Source organism: Piliocolobus tephrosceles, chromosome X, assembly GCF_002776525.5.
Source record: "Piliocolobus tephrosceles isolate RC106 chromosome X, ASM277652v3, whole genome shotgun sequence".
Taxonomy (NCBI): Eukaryota; Metazoa; Chordata; class Mammalia; order Primates; family Cercopithecidae; genus Piliocolobus; species Piliocolobus tephrosceles.
This window is the reverse complement of record NC_045455.1, coordinates 39,638,116-39,657,189: the sequence shown is the minus strand read 5'-3', so window position 1 is coordinate 39,657,189 and position 19,074 is coordinate 39,638,116.

Below are 19,074 nucleotides of genomic sequence, written 5' to 3'. Positions count from 1 at the left end.
CCAGGCGAGCATTAGCAAAGCTAAACCAGAATTTCAACATTGCCAAAACCCCAAAGAATCATCAGAGGGAAATGGAAGAAATGAACCAAGAATGAAATATTTGAATATTTGAATGCAGCATTCTGTGCAAAAGACTGAATTCTTTAAGAGATTTATTTAAAATACCTAAAAATTGGAAACAAAATATTTTTATGAAATGCTCAGTTTAACCATGAAAGGCGTCTCTTTGCCTCAGACAAAAATTCAAATTCTGTACGTGCTCCATTATCACATAGTTTTTTCCTGGCCAAAATTGTCCATAGAAGCAGGGATAGGTAGATTTCTACAGTAACCACATTTTATTATTTAATATATTCAGAATGTCCCCCTAAGGCGCGGTCAGGAGAGAGGAAAATTTTCTGTCACTCGTGCATTTATTCCAAACAGATATCCTGAGTTCCAGTCCCCATTCTTCGTGACCAGCTGTGTAGACTTGAATAAAATCATTAACCAATCATTGGTTTCCCCGTGTGAAAGGGGATAATAGTAACACCCATCTCATTGGCTTGCTATGAGGATGAAGGTAAATAATTCCAGTGATTTGCTTTGTACCATGACTAGCACATAGTGACCACTCAACAAATGATGGCTATTGTTATTAGCCAGGGATCCTGCCCTCAAAGATAGATGATCAAGTAGGAAAAGATAGTAAAATTCACATCCAATGCAGAGTAAAATAAGATAAAAGTATAAACAATGACGAAATTCAGAAAAGGAAGCAATCTCATTTATAATGGCAGGTGGACGAGGACATAATGAAGAATGGTGCAAAGAGAATGGAGAAGACAGCAAAAGATAGAGTGGAAAGAACACGTTCATCCTTGTCTGCCCATTGTAGTTGGACAGGGGTGGTGGTTTGACTCAGCCATTGAGACCAAACAACTCCTAGAATTTGGAACTCTAGTGTTCTCAGCATTCAAAATCCTGCAGCAGGACTAGAATGGAGAGAAAGTAATTCACCTGCTGTTTGATCTGAGAAGGCTTTTGCAAAGTTTGCTAGTTGGTATCATATCAATGTTTTAATAAAATCATAGTATTTGTTTGTCAGGAAATGGAGCAGGATTTCCTTCCCGGTTCTATAAAATTATTCCCTTTTGGAGCACTGTTTCCACTGATCTTTTTTTGAGATTTCTCTTTTGAAAAGGACTTCATGTATTTATGAACTATCCTAGTTAATATCTTTAATCTTTGAGAGAAGATTGATTTTTTTTCTTAACTGAAATCCATCTGAACCAAATATTGATCATATCAACCACTATGATATTTTTGGTTAAAAATTAAGTGTTTCTCTAATAAACTGTGATCTTCTTTTACATTTTTTTTTTACAACTTGCACATTATCTCTCAAGTCATTAAGTTTGTTTGGACCGTGCATACTTTAGTATGCTAATTAACTCACCTAATACCATTACTTTATCATCTTATTTTTAACATATTCCTATGGTGAGAAAATGATAGACATGACATAATTATCAGAGAATGAATATATGTAGAATGACACATTGTTACATGGGACTTCTTTGTGTTTGAGAAAATTTTTGCCAAAACCATGAAAGATCCCCTACTTGCTGCAAAGAGATAATGACCAGATTTTATCATGGCCAATTTGACCCGGTATCTGCATCTTCTATGCACCTTCTCATTGTTCCTGTTCTGTCCATTTCAGTTGGCTCCTTACAGACTATAGGACAGCTATAGTCCATAAGTCCCCTGACAGCTCCCCACAACTCACCAAAACATTTGTCTCTGTTCCAATCATCAGTTTCCAGTCTTGATGTGTTAATGTGGTAATGTACGTGACATATGGAATTTATAACTAAAGATTTTAATACAAGAAAAGATGTGACACCACAATCACATTCAATTCCTTCAACAACCAAGAAATCTATTACCATATTTTAAAGCAACAGAAGGTTAAAATTAGAACAAACTGAGTAAATCCTAAAGTGAGCAAGAATACTTTTGTCTGGGCTAAACTGATAAATGTTTTGTTCACATCTTTTAATCTAGCTTAGCGAGTCTCAGATTTACAGAGTATGAGAATCACTATATATTACGGGTCATTTAAAGGATTTCCTAGGGTGATTTGAAGTAGATTTTATTTTGATCTCATCACTGATTTTAGAACTAATGTTCCCCTGCTTATCCCTCCCCCCAACTCTGCCCCCACATGCAAGGTTTATCTCCACCTTGACTTCAAGTCTTTATAATAATATGCCTTAGAAGTGGGTCACATTCCTGAATCCTTCCCCCAAAGCTCTTTCCATTTACCACACTGTGAAACTGGTAACTTCGCATGCCAGTAACAACCCTCCTTGTCTCCTTTCATTTCCTTTCCCTGTTCATCACCTGCGACCTGGTCTGGGCCTCCATTAAGTAGCCAGAGCCCTGCATTGATTTGCCTGTCAGTCTTTTTTCCCTGGGCCTGTATCATTGACCTCACCATCTGAGAGCTTCTCATCTGACTCCCGATAAGGAAATACCACCTCAACTCTTTGCCATGATCCACCTCTAGTAATTTTCTGAACCAACACGGTCTTGCCTACCCTTTCATTATTGTTAACACCAACAGATGTAGCACTGGAGCCAGTTTTGTCTGCTGAGTTTCAATAGCCCTACTGCTTTTGTCTTAACTGAGAATCCAGTTTCCTACCTCCATCTTATGGGCTATTTGAAAGTAAAAAAAAAAAAAAAAAAAAACGTGTATTACCCAATCTGTGGATTAAATATAGTTAAGTTCTGAGTAATGAAAACTTCTTTGAGTGGTGCGGTAAAGAAGACACTGATTTTGGGTTCTAATTTAGACTTCAGATTATAACTTCACCACTGATTAGATTTGTGATTGTGGTAAGTAACCTAACTTCTTTCCACCTTGATGTCTTCATCTGTCAAGGAGTTATTGTGATAATTAAGTATGATCATACATGCAAGGTGCTTAGCAGTGCTTAGGGTTGCATGGTTTTATTTTCCAGTGTCAATAAATCTTAGGTCCCCTTCCCTCATTTCAGGATATGAAAAAAGAGGGGAAGTGATGCCACTTTCTTCTTGGGATCAGAATTCTCTTAATAAGTATGAATTTCAACTTGGAGTAGAATATGAACCTTTTTAGATCCCAGTTAGTTTCCAATTAGGATAATTCAAATTTTCTTTTTGGTATCTAGAAGTATTTTCTCCAATAGTATATTCATCCCATCTTCTGAGTATAAAAGAGAATAGAAGCATAGTAACCACAAACAAGAAAAGCTTAGGCAAATATAATTAATAGGGTAGCGGAGAGCCAATGAGTTGGCTGAGAAAAAGGCAAACATTTAAAGTTCATTTTCAAATTAACTATTATTTTCATACAGAAAGAGATGAGAAGAAGTGTAATTCACAGGTAATTTATAAAATAAAGTCAGATTTTTAAGACACACTGGAAGTGGCAGTATGACTTTTATTGACTTTTTATTTTTCTTCCTTTTAGGAGATTTCTTCCTTTTAGGAGATTTTATTTATTTGTGCTTCAGTAACTCAGCAACTTATGTCCTGACTGCTTATATATTATGCATGGAATTGATGATATAGATTTACATATTAAGTAATATTCCATAACTAGGGAGAAAGGTTAAAAAGCCTATTGTGCACTGAAACTTATTTTTAAATTTGCAAATTAAATTATTAGTTTATCCTTATTCTTGTGAAGTCAGTAACAAACATAATGAGAAAAGTACATAAATAGACATATAGCAAGTTGCCATTAGTCACACAGAGTAACACAACAGAGCTGGAATCAAAACACGCGTTTCTTAACGAAGGCAATGTAGGCAGCTGCCTACAGGGTGTACTTTGCTGATGAGATTTTTCTTCCTCAAAATATCTCTACTAAAATTTTATCACTTCTTTTGGTTAACAAATTAATCTTGAAAAATGTAAATATTCTAGAAGGGTTATGACAGCAAGCAAGCTAACAGGCATTAGAAAGGCAGAATCATAGAAATAGAGAATCTGAGAGTTGGGAGGGTTCTTTTACAGCATTTTCAGTTCCTTACCCAATTTTTACAGCCCCTCTTTCTTATCTCGGAGAGGTGATCTTCCAGGTAAAACGCTCTCAGCAGGTCCCCTTCATTGGAGAGCAGACCACTCCACTGGTGGCCATCTCCTATGAGGGGAAGACTCTTCCCTACCCTGAGGCACAGTGACAAACTGCAAAATGCAGGTCCTTCAGTGTTGGAGTGACATGACTATTTATCTTGGTTCTATTCCCTTCTGGCATGTAAACTTGAGGACGTATGACAAATTTTTAAGGCTTTAAATCATTCTTCTATAAAAAGAAGATGAAATGCCAACCTCATGAAACTGTCAGGGCTAGTTGATTGAAACAATGTATACAATTGTCTGGTAAGACAACTGGTAAGGAGTCAAAACCAACATGCTTTTCCCTTCTCTCTTCATTTATCCAACCTGTCCCTCATAGTAACTTTACTAATTAGTTTCATTTCTGTCTTTGGAGCCACAAAGAATAGGGCTAGTTCCTTCCTCTCTTTCTCTCACCTCTTTTAAATTTTTTTTCCTTACTTGTATTTAACAAAGATATTGCTAATCTTTTTATTTGATCTATCAGTACCATAATGATAATAAAAAATAACACAGTAATTTTGACATACCTTGTTTTTGCTGAACCAATATTAATGCCCCTGATGACCAACATATTCTTAATAGCCACAATTCATCTGAAGATCATAGGTGACTTATATCAGAATTTGGCCTGACGTTAAAATGAGTTATTTTTTTAGAAAATTTCCTTTCCTCTTTTACAAAATAGGGAGAGAACTTATATTTTTCCATTCATTTCATTATTTCATTTGACATAATTATTTAAATATTTCCAGTAAATATGGTTTGAAATGCAATTAGTCTATTGCTATAAATTCATCTAAAATATCTAGATAGTTTTGCCTTTTATTGCTCTTTTCTTCATTCTATTTTATTACTTTATTGTTTGGGAAGATTTTTTTCTCTTACGTAGAGAAAAGTACAATTGTTTTGTCATCTTTTTATCATCTGCTAGCAGTAGACCATCTGTTCAAAACAGAGGTTTCTCCTTTTTAATTAATTTTATCGAAAACATAGTTAAAATAAAGTTCTTTTAGCTTCTGCTATTATTTTCAAGTCTTAGTTCACTCCAGATTTTAATATTGTGAGAGTGAACTCAGAGTATCACAACACTCCTGTGTATTCCTTCTTGGGTATGGACTGCCTTTTCCTCTTCTGTACCTGCATTTAAAGCCTAGTCCACATAAGCGAATGTCCTCTGTGCTGCTTTGGTTTTCTCAGATACCACATCCATTTTTCCTCATATGCATTTGTATACTCAATAGTTTATAAGAAAAATTAAATTTAAATTCTCTCTTGAGAATTACAGCATCTTTCTGGGATCTAAACATGGGATCGTTTCTTTCTCTGATAGGCACCAAATTGTATAAATTAAGTTCGAGGTATGGTCATTTTGTTTAAGTCTCTTTCTCAAACTGGACTCTAATTCCATGAGGGCAGAAAACAAGACACTCTTTCTTACCATAGTTTTCTCAGAAATCACACAGGGTCTACCATACAAAAGATATTCAGTGAGAATTCATTGAATGTACTTGTTTAATAAATATTAGCTTTGAGTGTTTGCTTGCCCTGAGCTCGGGTGTTTGAGTCTTCTGCAGACTGACAAAGGCCTGACAGCACTACACAGTAGACGGTTTCTTTGGTATGAATCAGAGAAAGGTTCAACAAACTGGCACCACAATTGTTTTCTTTCCCTCATTCTTCTCCTGCTAAATCTGTTTTCTTAAACCTCTACTCTCAGGGCAAGGTCAAACTATGCCTCTGTTTTACTTACATATTTATTTTCTCAACCCATGAATCGTGTATTTCCAACCAAGCCCAAAGCAGCAAAATACAAAGCACACTCTCAGCTCATGTTTGACCAAAGGGTTTCAGCCAAAGTCCAGTATAGTCCACCAGTCTCTGGGAATTTTTCAGAAAGATGCAAATGTCACTAACAAAACAATGCATCTGCAGCAGGCTGGACAGAGGAGAATAGGTGGCACTACCATGAGTTGTTGACTTGGATGGACCACGTAAGTTTCTCTTGTTATTTTTTCCAGATTATTTTGAACCAGGAATAGTTTGAAAATGAATGAGGCACAAGTGAAGAAAAATACTGCTGAATACAATTTTAAAGTTATTTCAATAGATTTCAAATAACTTTACTCATGTAGAAGAAATTGACATTTAATGCAGAAGAATTGGAGATGAAGTAAAGATTAAGCTGTTAACTTTTGAACTACATATATTGTATTTAGGGTGTGGTTTGAACTTAAGACTATATTCAAGGATTGTCAAAACTGGTGAGATGAGCTTCCCATCATAAACATTATATTGAGTGAAAACCCCCAAAATTACACAGTCGAGTTCCAATAAAAATATATCCTATGACCCAGGGGTAACAGGAAACTGATGACTCCAAGGTCAGGGTCAAGAGGTTCTCAGCTGTGTTGAAGGCCCACAGGCCAACTGAGGGACTGGTTTTGGGCTCCGTTAGCCCATGAAGGCCACTCTCCATGGTACACTCTCCTTCTCCCTAAATCTTCAGGAAGATGTCTTCAAAAGTCACACATTTACCTTTGCTCTGCTACAGAGAAGAGGGAAAGCAATACCTCCTCTCTGAGGGAAAGCCAGAACTATGGGGCTGTCTCCAGCAGAGGACACTGTAGCACTGGGGTCAGCTGAACTATGACCGCCTTAGTAGACTGAAAACTGAGATGCAGCCACAGAGAAGACAAACTCACAGGCGACCATGGGCAGAGTGCAAGGCACCTTGAAAGGAGGGTATATTCTCATAATTTTGCCATGTAGAGTTCATGCCATATTAGTAAAGAATGGAAGACAGTTATTTCTTTATTTTGAAGTCACAAACAAGTTAGACTTTTAACATGGGAGTCATATAACCCACAATGCTAGACTAGAAAGAACCTCAGCATCCTTCTGCTTTGTAGAGAGTGAACCTAAGTACCACAATACTTCCTGTATGTGATCCAAAAGCAAATGCCATGACCCAGTAGTATGGTATGGCTGTATCCCCACCCAAATCTCTCATCTTGAATTGTGGCTCCCATAATTCCCATGTATTGTGTGAGGGACCCCGTGGGAGATCATTGAATCAGGGGGGTGCTTTCCCGCATATTATTCTCATGGTAGTAAGTTTCACGATATCTGATGATTTTAAAAGGGGAAACCCCTTTCTCATAGTTCTCCTTCTCTCTTGCCCAGTGCCACGTAGGAAGTCCCTTTGCTCTTCCTTCATCTTCCACCATGAGTATGAGGCCTCCCCAGCATGTGGAACTGTGAGTCAATTAAACCTCTTTCCTTTCTAAATTACTCAGTCTTGGTTATGTCTTTATTAGCAGCATGAGAACAGACTAATACACCCAGGATTCTAGTTTCATGTCCAAAGTCATTTCTCCACATTGTGGGTTCTTTGAAACTAAATGTTTGATTGCAGGGATTCTATGGGGACTCAGCATAGCACATGAAGACACAGTGGGGCTCTGGAGCCAGCTAGCCTTAACTTAAATCTAGGACCTGCCCCTTGCTAAAAGTGACCGTGCCTCAGTTTCCTCATCTGTAAAAAGGCGATAATCAATAATACCAAAGTCATATGGATATTGAAAAGGTTAAATGAGCTGATACATGTACAGCACTTAGATATGAATATTATGTGTTCAGAAAATGCTAAATATTATCATGAGTCATGATTTGGCTCCACCACACCTTTCCTACCTCACTTCCCACTGTTTTCTCCCCCTACCACTCAGTGTTTTGCCATGTTGAACTTCTTGTCATTTCCAGAAAACCTAGCTTTTTCATGCTCACATGTCTTAATGCACGCTATTTTCTCTGCTGGAAATGACTTTCTGCTTCCTTGTGCATATCTTACTCCTGAGGTAAAGTCCAGCTTGGTCCATCTTTACTTCATAGCCTTCCTCTAACCGTGTCTCCCATCCCCAATATCACAGTTAGGTGCTCTGGTCCACCCGTTCCTAGCCTCACCTCATAAACTCTCCATCAAGCACGTTCCAGATCAGATGGGGATTATGATGTTGTGTTTTTGGTTCAAATGACTGTGATCTCCTTGAAGGTACAAACTATGTTTTAATCGTTCTTGCCGAATTAGTATCTTGTTCTTCATTGTTTCCCAATAAACGCTTATTTTGAAATGATAAATAAAGGCTGCCCAGAACACCCTTTCTAAATTGGTAACATTGAATCCACACACCTAAACACACACACGTGCGTGCATCCACACTGCCCCATCCTTGCCTGAATTTTCTGCTCAGGATTGATTAGCATTTAAAATATTATTATTTCTTCATCTTGTTTATTACAGTAACATATGTTTAAACTTAGAACTCTAATGGCAAGCAACACTTAAATTTTTCTCGTTGTTATTAATATCGTTAGTTGCTCTGTCATTTTGAATGATGACAGTATTTGTTGTATTCACTGTCCTTGTTATTGTTATTACTATTATTATTATCATAATTATCATCACTGTGCTCTTGTTATTCTATATGGTCAAAAGAGAGAAGATCATTCCTTGCTTTATGAAGTCCTGTTCTATGGAAGTACAATTGGTATATTTTGTTTGTAAATATCATTAACCTATTACTTTTTTACATATAGATTTCTTACTTTCAAGTGCATGATTTGGAAGAATGTGAGACTAGGAACCATATAACCCAGATTTTGCCAGCTATGTGACCTGGAGCAAGCTCCTTCACTTATCTTTAAAATAAATGGTAGGGAAAATCCAGAGGAGCTTTTGTGTGTCGACTCCTCTGTCCTGCTCCAAAGGCAGCTGTTGCTGTTACTACTGAGGCTGGCTGCAGCTGCAGTGTCCTTGTCATACTCTTACAGAGCAGCGAGTTCCCACTGGCCAGAGTTAGCATGCAAGCTGTAACCTACCAGTCATCCTGGAATGACCCCTGATCCCTTCCTGTTTCATCATTTGCTTTTTACAGATGAAGAACACAAAGACGTGTGTCCTTGTTTCCACTGTGCACACAGGCTTCTCCTCACAAGTTCTCACTGGATTCTACTAAAATATATTTTAGCTCAGTCCTCACCCTAAAGCTGCCTGTATAGAACTTACTAGCCAGTGTGTGGCAAGACCGAGGGGCAATTTCGCATGTATCTCCACCTCTGGTATATTACTCACTACAGGAAAAGAGTTTTCTGTTCTTGTTTTTATAGACCCAGAGGCATATCAGCTCCCTCATGGGCCATCGTGTGATCAAGACAGTTTTCCTTATGGAAAAGCAATACTTGCGTTTCATCTTTCTCTACAAAGTCAGGGAAGATACTGGTTTTTGAAAAATCAAGCCTGTGTCATGGAGGTGAGAAGATGAGTGAGCTAGTGCTTATGAAGTACTTTTCTTTGCCTTGGAAAAAATATCAAAAGAACAATTCACTGAAACTCCTTCAATTGAGTAGACCTGTTCTGACCCACTCATCAGAGCTCCACCCCAGTACGGAGGTTCTTGAAAGCTTATTAAACAACTCACAATTTACCAGGGATTTGTCTCCATATTTGAAAATAGGGAATAGTGAGTTTTCTCTTTAGTTCTAAATGTGCATCCTTACAAGATTTCTTACTGTTTGGTGCAAATAATGAATGATAAGGGGAAATGGGAGGTATGGTATGGTCAGCCTGTAAGCCAGGAACATTAGCTGCCACCACCACCAACAAAACAATAAGCAAATATTTTACTTAACTTTCTTTCATGACAGAATAACTGTTTACTTCATGAGTCCGGAAAAATACAGCAAGGAAAGCTTCTCTTAAAAAAACTTTGGGTAGCTTTGTAAAAATCTCTTACTGAGTCATACACTGTTTACTGAATTCAATGAATCCTCACTTTTCCCTCAAATTAAATTTAGTGGGCACATCTGTTACATAATGTATTGTGATTACGCCTGACTGCGGAAATTATTTACAGAAAGCTCTTCACATCTCCTGGAGAGGCTGCCTCATGGACAAACTATGTGAATTAGTTACAGCTTATAGATGCTAGAGGAGCACTAACTTCTGAGCGTGATCATCATAGCTCTGGAGTTGGATGCTTGAAGCTCTGATGAGAAAAGTTCCCAAAGGGAGTTGTGGTCCCAGAGGAAACCCAATCTAAGATAGTTTTTGTCCTGTTCTACTTAATCCAGCTGAGTCACATGTAACTTCCTGGGTCTTCCTTCTACCATATTCCCCTGTCCAATGTAAATAATTACAAACACGATTACTGGACTGTCAAAAGGCATTGTGATATTTACAATAAAGAATCAAAAATTCCTGGAGGAAAAACTATCATCTCTCTCACACACACACAGCTCTATGCCTTATAATGACATTTTGGTCAATGACGGACTGTATATCTGATGGCATTCCCATAACATAATGTACCTGAAAAATTCCTATTACCTAGTAAGGTCAAAGCCATTGTAATGTGATGGCAACATATTACTGACATGTTTGAGGTGATACTGGTATAAACAAACCTACTGCACTGCCAGTCCTATAAAAGTATAGCATGTACAATTATGTAGAGTACACAATACTTGATAATAAATAGCTGTGTTACTGGTTAATGTATTTCATATATATACATATACACACACATATACATACATACCAGTTTTTTTTTTTTTTTTATGGTGTACTTCTACTTATAAAGAAAAAGTTAACTGAGTAAGTTTATCCATCCAATGGTTTGCAGAAAAAGGAGAAGGAACACAGGTGGATAACTAGCAATAAAGGGTAACATGCTTGCAAATAGAAAACAAAGGCCTCTGAGTGCACAAGAGAAGGATAGAGGCTGCTTTCATTTGAAAAAAAGAAAGAGGGAAGTTTAATAAAAAAGGTTACACTTGAGCTGGACCTTGGATTAACAGTAGAATGCAATGGTAGAAATGGAATCAGCATTCTTTTTGCAGTGAACAGCAAGGATAAAGGTATGGAGACAGAAAACCTTCTATACATTGCAAACTTGTTTGGATGAAATATAAGAATATTTGGAAACAAGACAGAATCATTGTTTTTAAAACTACCTTCATGTTTCCTTCCTGTAAGATGGGGATAAAGATACTTGTGCCTAAGTCTCTTTGTAGATCTCTAAGGACTTGCTTTATGAATCTGGGTGCTCCTGTATTGGGTGCATATATATTTAGGATTGTTAGCTCTTCTTGTTGAACTGATCCCTTTACCATTATGTAATGGCCTTCTTTGTCACTTCTGATCTTTGTTGGTTTAAAGTCTGTTTTATCAGAGACTAGGATTGCAACTTGGGCTTTATTATGCTTTCCATTTGCTTGTAGATCTTCCTCCCTCCCTTACCTTGAGCCTATGTGTATTTCTCCACATGAGATGGGTCTCCTGAATACAGCACACTAATAGGTCTTGACTCTTTATCCAATTTGCCAGTCTGTGTCTTTTAATTGGAGCATTTAGCCCATTTACATTTAAGTTTAATATTGTTATGTGTGAATTTGATCCTGTCATTATGATATTAGCTGGTTATTTTGCTCGTTAGTTGATGCAGTTTCTTCCTAGTATCAATGATCTTTACAATTTGGCATGTTTTTGTAGTGGCTGGTACCAGTTGTTCCTTTCCATGTTTATTGCTTCCTTCAGGAGCTCTTGTAAGGCAGGCCTGGTGGTGACCAAATCTCTCAGCATTTGCTTGTCTGTAAAGGATTTTATTTCTTCTTCACTTATGAAATTTAGTTTGGCTGCATATGAAATTCTGGGTTGAAAATTCTTTTCCTTAAGAATGTTGAATACTAGTCCCCACTCTCTTCTGGCTTGCAGAGTTTCTACTGAGAGATCCGCTGTTAGTCTGATGGGCTTCCCTTTGTGGGTAACCCGACCTTTCTCTCTGACTGCCCTTAACATTTTTCCTTCAATTCAACTTTGGTGAATCTGAAAATTATGTGTCTTGGACTTGTTCTTCTCGAGGAGTATCTTTGTGGCACTCTCTGTATTTCCTGAAAATGAATGTTGGCCTGCCTTGCTAGGTTGGGGAAGTTCTCCTGTATAATATCCTGAAGAGTGTTTTCCAACTTGGTTCCATTCTCCCCGTCACTTTCAGGTACACCACTCAGACGTAGATTTGGTCTTTTCACATAGCCCCATATTTCTTGGAGGCTTTGTTTGTTTCTTTTTACTCCTTTTTCTCTAAACTTCTCTTCTCACTTCATTTCATTCATTTGATTTTCAATCACTGATACTCTTTCTTCCAGTTGATCAAATCAGCTACTGAAGCTTCTGTATGAGTCACACGGTTCTCATGCCACGGTTTTCAGCTCTATCAGGTCATTTATGGTCTTTTCTATGCTGTTTATTCTAGACTCCCACACAATAATAATGGGAGATTTTTAACACCACACTGTCAATATTAGATCAACGAGACAGAAAGTTAACAAGGATATCCAGGAATTGAACTCAACTCTGCACCAAACAGACCTAATAGAGACCTACAGAACTCTCCACCCCAAATCAACAGAATATACAGTCTTCTCAGCACCACATCATACTTCTTCCAAAATTGACCACATACTTGGAAGTAAAGCACTCCTCAGCAAATGTAAAAGAACAGAAACTATAACAAACTCTCTCAGACCACAGTGCAACCCAACTAGAACTCAGGATTAAGAAACTCACTCAAAACCACTTGACTACATGGAACTTGAACAACCTGCTCCTGAATCACTACTGGGTACATAACAAAATGAAGGCAGAAATAAAGATGTTCTTTGAAACCAATGAGAACAAAGATACAACATACTAGAATCTCTGGGACACATTTAAAGCAGTGTGTAGGGGAAAATTTATAGCACTAAATGCCCACAAGAGAAAGCAGGAAAGATCTAAAATTGACACCCTAACATCACAATTAAAAGAACTAGAGAAGCAAGAGCAAACACATTCAAAAGCAAAAAACCCTTCAAAAAATCAATGAATCTAGGAGCTGGTTTTTTGAAAAGATCAACAAAATGGATAGACCACTAGCAAGACTAATAAAGAAGAAAAGAGAGAAGAATCAAATAGATGCAATAAAAAATGATAAAGGGGATATCACCACCAATCCCACAGAAATACACACTACCATCAGAGAATACTATAAACACCTCTACGCAAATAAACTAGAAAATCTAGAAGAAATGGATAAATTCCTGGACACATACACCCTCCCAAGACTAAACCAGGAAGAAGTTGAATCCCTGAATAGACCAATAATAGGCTCTGAAATTGAGGCAATAATTAATAGCCTACTAACCAAAAAAAGTCCAGGACCAGACAGATTCACAGCCGAAATCTACCAGAGGTACAAAGAGGAGCTGGTACTGATCCTTCTGAAACTATTCCAATCAATGGAAAAAGAGGGAATCCTCCTTAACTCATTTTATGAGGCCAGCATCATCCTGATACCAAAGCCTGGCGGAGACACAACAAAAAAATAGAATTTTAGACTAATACCCTGATGAACATCAATGCAAAAATCCTCAATAAAATACTGGCAAACCAAATCCAGCAGTACATCAAAAGCTTATCCACCACGATCAAGTGGGCTTTATCCCTGGGATGCAAGGCTGGTTCAACATATGCAAATCAATAAACATAATCCAGCATATAAACAGAACCAAAAATAAAAGTCACATGATTATCTCAATAGATGCAGAAAAGTCCTTTGACAAAATTCAACAGCCCTTCATGCTAAAAACTCTCAATAAATTTGGTATCGATGGGATGTATCTCAAAATAATAAGAGCTATTTATGACAAACCCACAGCCAATATCATACTGAATGGGCCAAAACTGGAAGCATTCCCTTTGAAAACTGGCACAAGACAGGGATGCCCTCTCTCATCAATTCTATTCAACATAGTGTTGGAAGTTCTGGCTTGGGCAATCAGGCAAAAGAAAGAAATCAAAGTATTCAGTTAGGAAAAGAAGAAGTCAAATTGTCCCTGTTTGCACATGACATGACTGTATATTTAGAATACCCCATTGTATCAGCCCAAAATCTCCTTAAGCTGATAAGCAACTTCAGCAAAGTCTCAGGATACAAAATCAATGTGCAAAAATCACAGGCATTCTTATACACCAGTAACAGACAAACAGAAAGTCAAATCATGAGTGAACTGCCATTCACAATTGCTTCAAAGAGAATAAAATACTTAGGAATCCAACTTACAAGGGATGTGAAGGACCTCTTCAAGGAGAACTACAAACCACTGCTCAGTGAAATAAAAGAGGACACAAACAAATGGAAGAAGAATCAATATCATGAAAATGGCCATACTGCCCAAGGTAATTTGCAGATTCAATGCCATCCTCATCAAGCTACCAATGACTTTCTTCACAGAATTGGAAAAAACTACTTTAAAGTTCATATGGAACCAAAAAAGAGCCCACATTGCCAAGACAATATTAAGTCAAAATAATGAAGCTGGAGGTCTTGCGCTACCTGACTTGAAACTATACTACAAGGCTACAGTAACCAAAACAGCATGGTACTGGTACCAAAACAGAGATATAGACCAATGGAACAGAACAGAGTCCTCAGAAATAATACCACACATCTACAATCACCTGATCTTTGACAAACCTGATAAAAACAAGACATGGGAAAGGATTCCCTATTTAATAAATAGTGCTGGGAAAACTGGCTAGCCACATGTAGAAAGCTGAAACTGGATCCCTTCCTTACTCCTTATACAAAAATTAATTCAAGATGGATTAAAGACTTAAATGGTACACCTAAAACCATAAAAACCCTAGAAGAAAACCTAGGCAATACCATTCAGGACATAGGCATGGGCAAGGACTTCACGACTAAAACACCAAAAGCAATGACAACAAAAGCCAAAATTGACAAATGGGATATAAAAACTACAGAGCTTCTGCACAGCAAAAGAAACTACCATCAGAGTGAACAGGCAACCTAAAGAATGGGAGAAAATTTTTGCAATCTACCCATCTGACAAAGGGCTAATATCCAGAATCTACAAAGAACTTAAACATATTTACAAGAAAAAAATCAAACAACCCTATCAAAAAGTGGGTGAAGGATATGAACAGACAATTCTCAAAGGAAGACATTTATGCAGCCAACAGACACATGAAACAATGCTCATCATCACTGGCCATCAGAGAAATGCAAATCAAAACCACAATGAGATATCATCTCACACTAGTTAGAATGGCAATCATTAAAAAGTCAGGCAACAACAGGTGCTGGACAGGATATGGAGAAATAGGAACACTTTTACACTGTTGGTGGGACTGTAAACTAGTTCAACCATTGCAGAAGACTGTGTGGAGATTCCTCAAGGATCTAGAACTAGAAATACCATTTGACTCAGCCATCCCATTACTGGGCATATACCCAAAGGATTATAAATCATGCTGCTATAAAGACACATGCACACGTATGTTTATTGAGGCACTATTCACCACAGCAAAGACTTGGAACCAACCCAAATGTCCATCAGTGATAGACTGGATTAAGCAAATGTGGCACATATACACCATGGAATACTATGCAGTCAGAAAAAGGGATGAGTTCATGTCCTTTGTAGGGACATGGATGCAGCTGGAAACCATAATTCTCAGTAAACTATTGCAAGGACAGAAAACCAAACACTGTTATGTTCTCACTCATAGGTGGGAATTGAACAATGAGAACACTTGGACACAGGATAGGAAACATCACACACTGGGGCCTGTCTTGGGGTAGGAGGATGGGGGAGGGACAGCATTAGGAGATATACCTAATGTAAATGACCAGTTAATGGGTGCAGCACACCAACATGGCACATGCATACATATGTAACAAACCTGCGCATTGTGCACATGTACCCTAGAACTTAAAGTATAATAATAAAAAAAGATAATTGTGCCTATGTCATGAGGTTGTTATGAGGATCAAATGAGTTGATGCATGTAAACTGTTTGATTTCAAATACATAGAAGCACTCAACAAATGAAAATAACATGAGGCTTTCTAAAGCCCTCCACTGCTACTGCATTGTTAATTTTTGTGAGTCTTCCACAAAACTTGAAAGAAAGTATTTTCTCTGTTTATAAGAAATTATAGTCAATTTACATCAATTATATAACTCTTACTATGTTATTTTGTTCTGCTCCGTGTTTACTTAGTTGATCAACTGTGGTCTAGAACAGGAGGTGGCAGACAACAAACAGTAGGTGAACACACCTGAAGCCCATTTTTGTAAAGTTTTATTGGTACCCAGATATAAATGTTTATATATATAATATCTCTGATAGAGTTGTATGTCTGTGACAGAAACTATATGGACATCAAAGTCTAAAATCTTTACTATCTGGCCTTTTATGGGAAAGTTGCCTGACCCCTGGTCTGGAGAGAAACAAAATTAAGTTTCTTGCTACTATTTATTTCAATCAATTTGTTTTTGTACTTACAGCAATTTTCAGTGCTTGTATTTTAGTTCTATATTATCTCATGCTTAAAAATTCATTGTGATATTCATGTTTGATCATTTTTAAATGACAGTATTTATCCAAGTTATTTATATTTTGAATAACATTTAACCTTGCCTGATGTCTGTATTGTCAACTGTTGATTTCTTTGTTTGCATCTCTCAAGATGTATCTTCACTTGTACTTTTAGAGCCAACTTGTTATGGTTGCATCTTTTTCCATGCCCTTTTTAAAATTTAATGTTATATAAGGTGAATTTATATCCTATTTACCTATAAATACTCTTCTTAATCTTAAGCCCTTCATTTTATGTTTTTCTTTGTAACTGTAACTATCTTTTCCTCTATAAGATGTGTGTGCAGCGTGCATGTGCATATGTCTGTGTGTGACAGAGAGAGAGAAAGAATGTTAGGCTATAGCTGCAGACTGCAGAAACCACTCTAGATAGTTCAAATAGAAGGGAATTTACTACAAGCTTGTTCAATGGTTTGTGAAATTGTTGGTAGGGCTGGAAGAGCAGGCTTTGGGCAGAGTTCCTTGCTCCTAGGATTGCACTCAGCCATGATTGTGATTGAGAAACCTGTGATGATTTCTGCAGAGAAATACTGAAACACAAAGATGTGACCATGGCACTCACTTTGTCACAGTCAGGAAAACTGCCATTCCCATTGTGGCCAGTGGTTTTTCCTGGGCCACATTGCTTCCACTGTGATCTCTATCTGAAAATAGATGCTTTGCACTCCACTTCCTTCTTACTCACTTCCACATTTCTCAATGAATGCATATGTTTAGTAGATTCTAAAACACATCTGAAACTCTTGTACGTGGAAGTCTGGGAAATGAAGATTTTAGCTGTTTTTTCTCTGCAATCAAGGGAGGCATCTAAAATAAATAAGTGTTGAGCAAACTAATCCAGCATATCCATCACCTTGTGTTCTTCCCTATTTTAAATAACATGCATGGCTTTGAATAATATATCTCATTTTAAATAGCACACATAAGTATCTATTTCTTGACTTATAAATATTAATTTGAATCTATTATCCCTCAAGTATGAAATATAAAGTATGTAACTCACTCTATTTTCTCCAAAATAGAAAAAAATGAGGTAATGAGCTTACTTCCATTTTCCTGTTTCCCCCATTTTCTCATAATTTATATTAATCATATCACTATTTTTGAATGATCAAGGTTTATAGCACTTAAATTCTATCCTATAACAATAATTCACCCCGTGATTGGTATGAGTCATATATTTTTATAGATTTAATTATATGGCTTTTCCACCTCTGACTTTAATTGCAGATATCCATGTTTGGCTGTATGTAATTAACAAATATGCCTACCTTGTGGTATATTTGTAAAAATTTAAAATAATGTATTAAATGTCTCATGTATGATAGGTGCTCAATAAAAGGCCATTTTATATGGCCTTACTCTTATTAATAAAGAAAAATAAAATGACAAAATTGAGAATGTAAATAAGATAAAGATAGAATAGTATTCATAGCACATGGAAAATAATGAATTTTGTACTTAATTTTCTTTGAGCATCAATAATGTTAGATTTGAGGAAGAGGCAGAGCAAAATGGTAGAATAGAAGGCTGCACTGATCATTCCCTCTTGCATGGACAGAAATTTAACACCTACATACAAAAAGCACCTTCATAAGACCTCAAAATCAGGCAAGCACTCGCAGTATCTGGTTTTAACTTCATATCACTGAAAGAGGCACTGAAGAGGTAGAAAAAAAAGTCTCGAATTGCTGATGCTGTCCCTCTCCCACCTCCAGCAGCAGTGGCATGGTGCAGAGTATTTCTGTGGTCTCCGGGAGGGAGAATGCAGCAAATGGGAGGCAGTGAACTCAGTGCTGTTCTGTTATAACAGGAAGGAAAACCAGAACAAACTTAGCTGATGCCCATCCATGAAGAGAACATTTAATCCAGTCCTAGCCAGAGTGGAATCACTGATCACAGAGGTGGGACCCTGACTTCCCATAAACCTCGCCACCACGGGCTGAAGTGCTCTGGGGCTGTGAATAAACTTGAAAGGCAGAGTAGGCCACTAGGACTGCAACTTTTAGGAGATCCTAGTGCTGAACTGGGCACAGAGACAGTAGACAGGGGTTAGGAGATGGGCATGCTGAGACATCAGCCAGGACAGCCAAAGGAGTGCTGCCATCACCACACCCCTAACTGTACGATGCACAGCTCACAGCTCTAAGAGATGTCCCTTCTTTCCGCTTGAGGATAGAAGAGGGAAGAGTGGAGAGGACATTTGTCTTAAACATGGATAGTAGCTCAGCTGCATCAGGAAAGGACACCGGTCAGAATGAGGAGGCCCTCTTTCCAGCCCTAACTCTTTTATGACATTACTAGACACATCCCCCTGGGCCAGAAGGGAATCTACTGCCTTGAAGGGAATGGTCTAGTCCTGGCAGCATTTGTCACCTGCTCACTGAAGAGCCCTTGGACCCCGAATAACCAGCAGC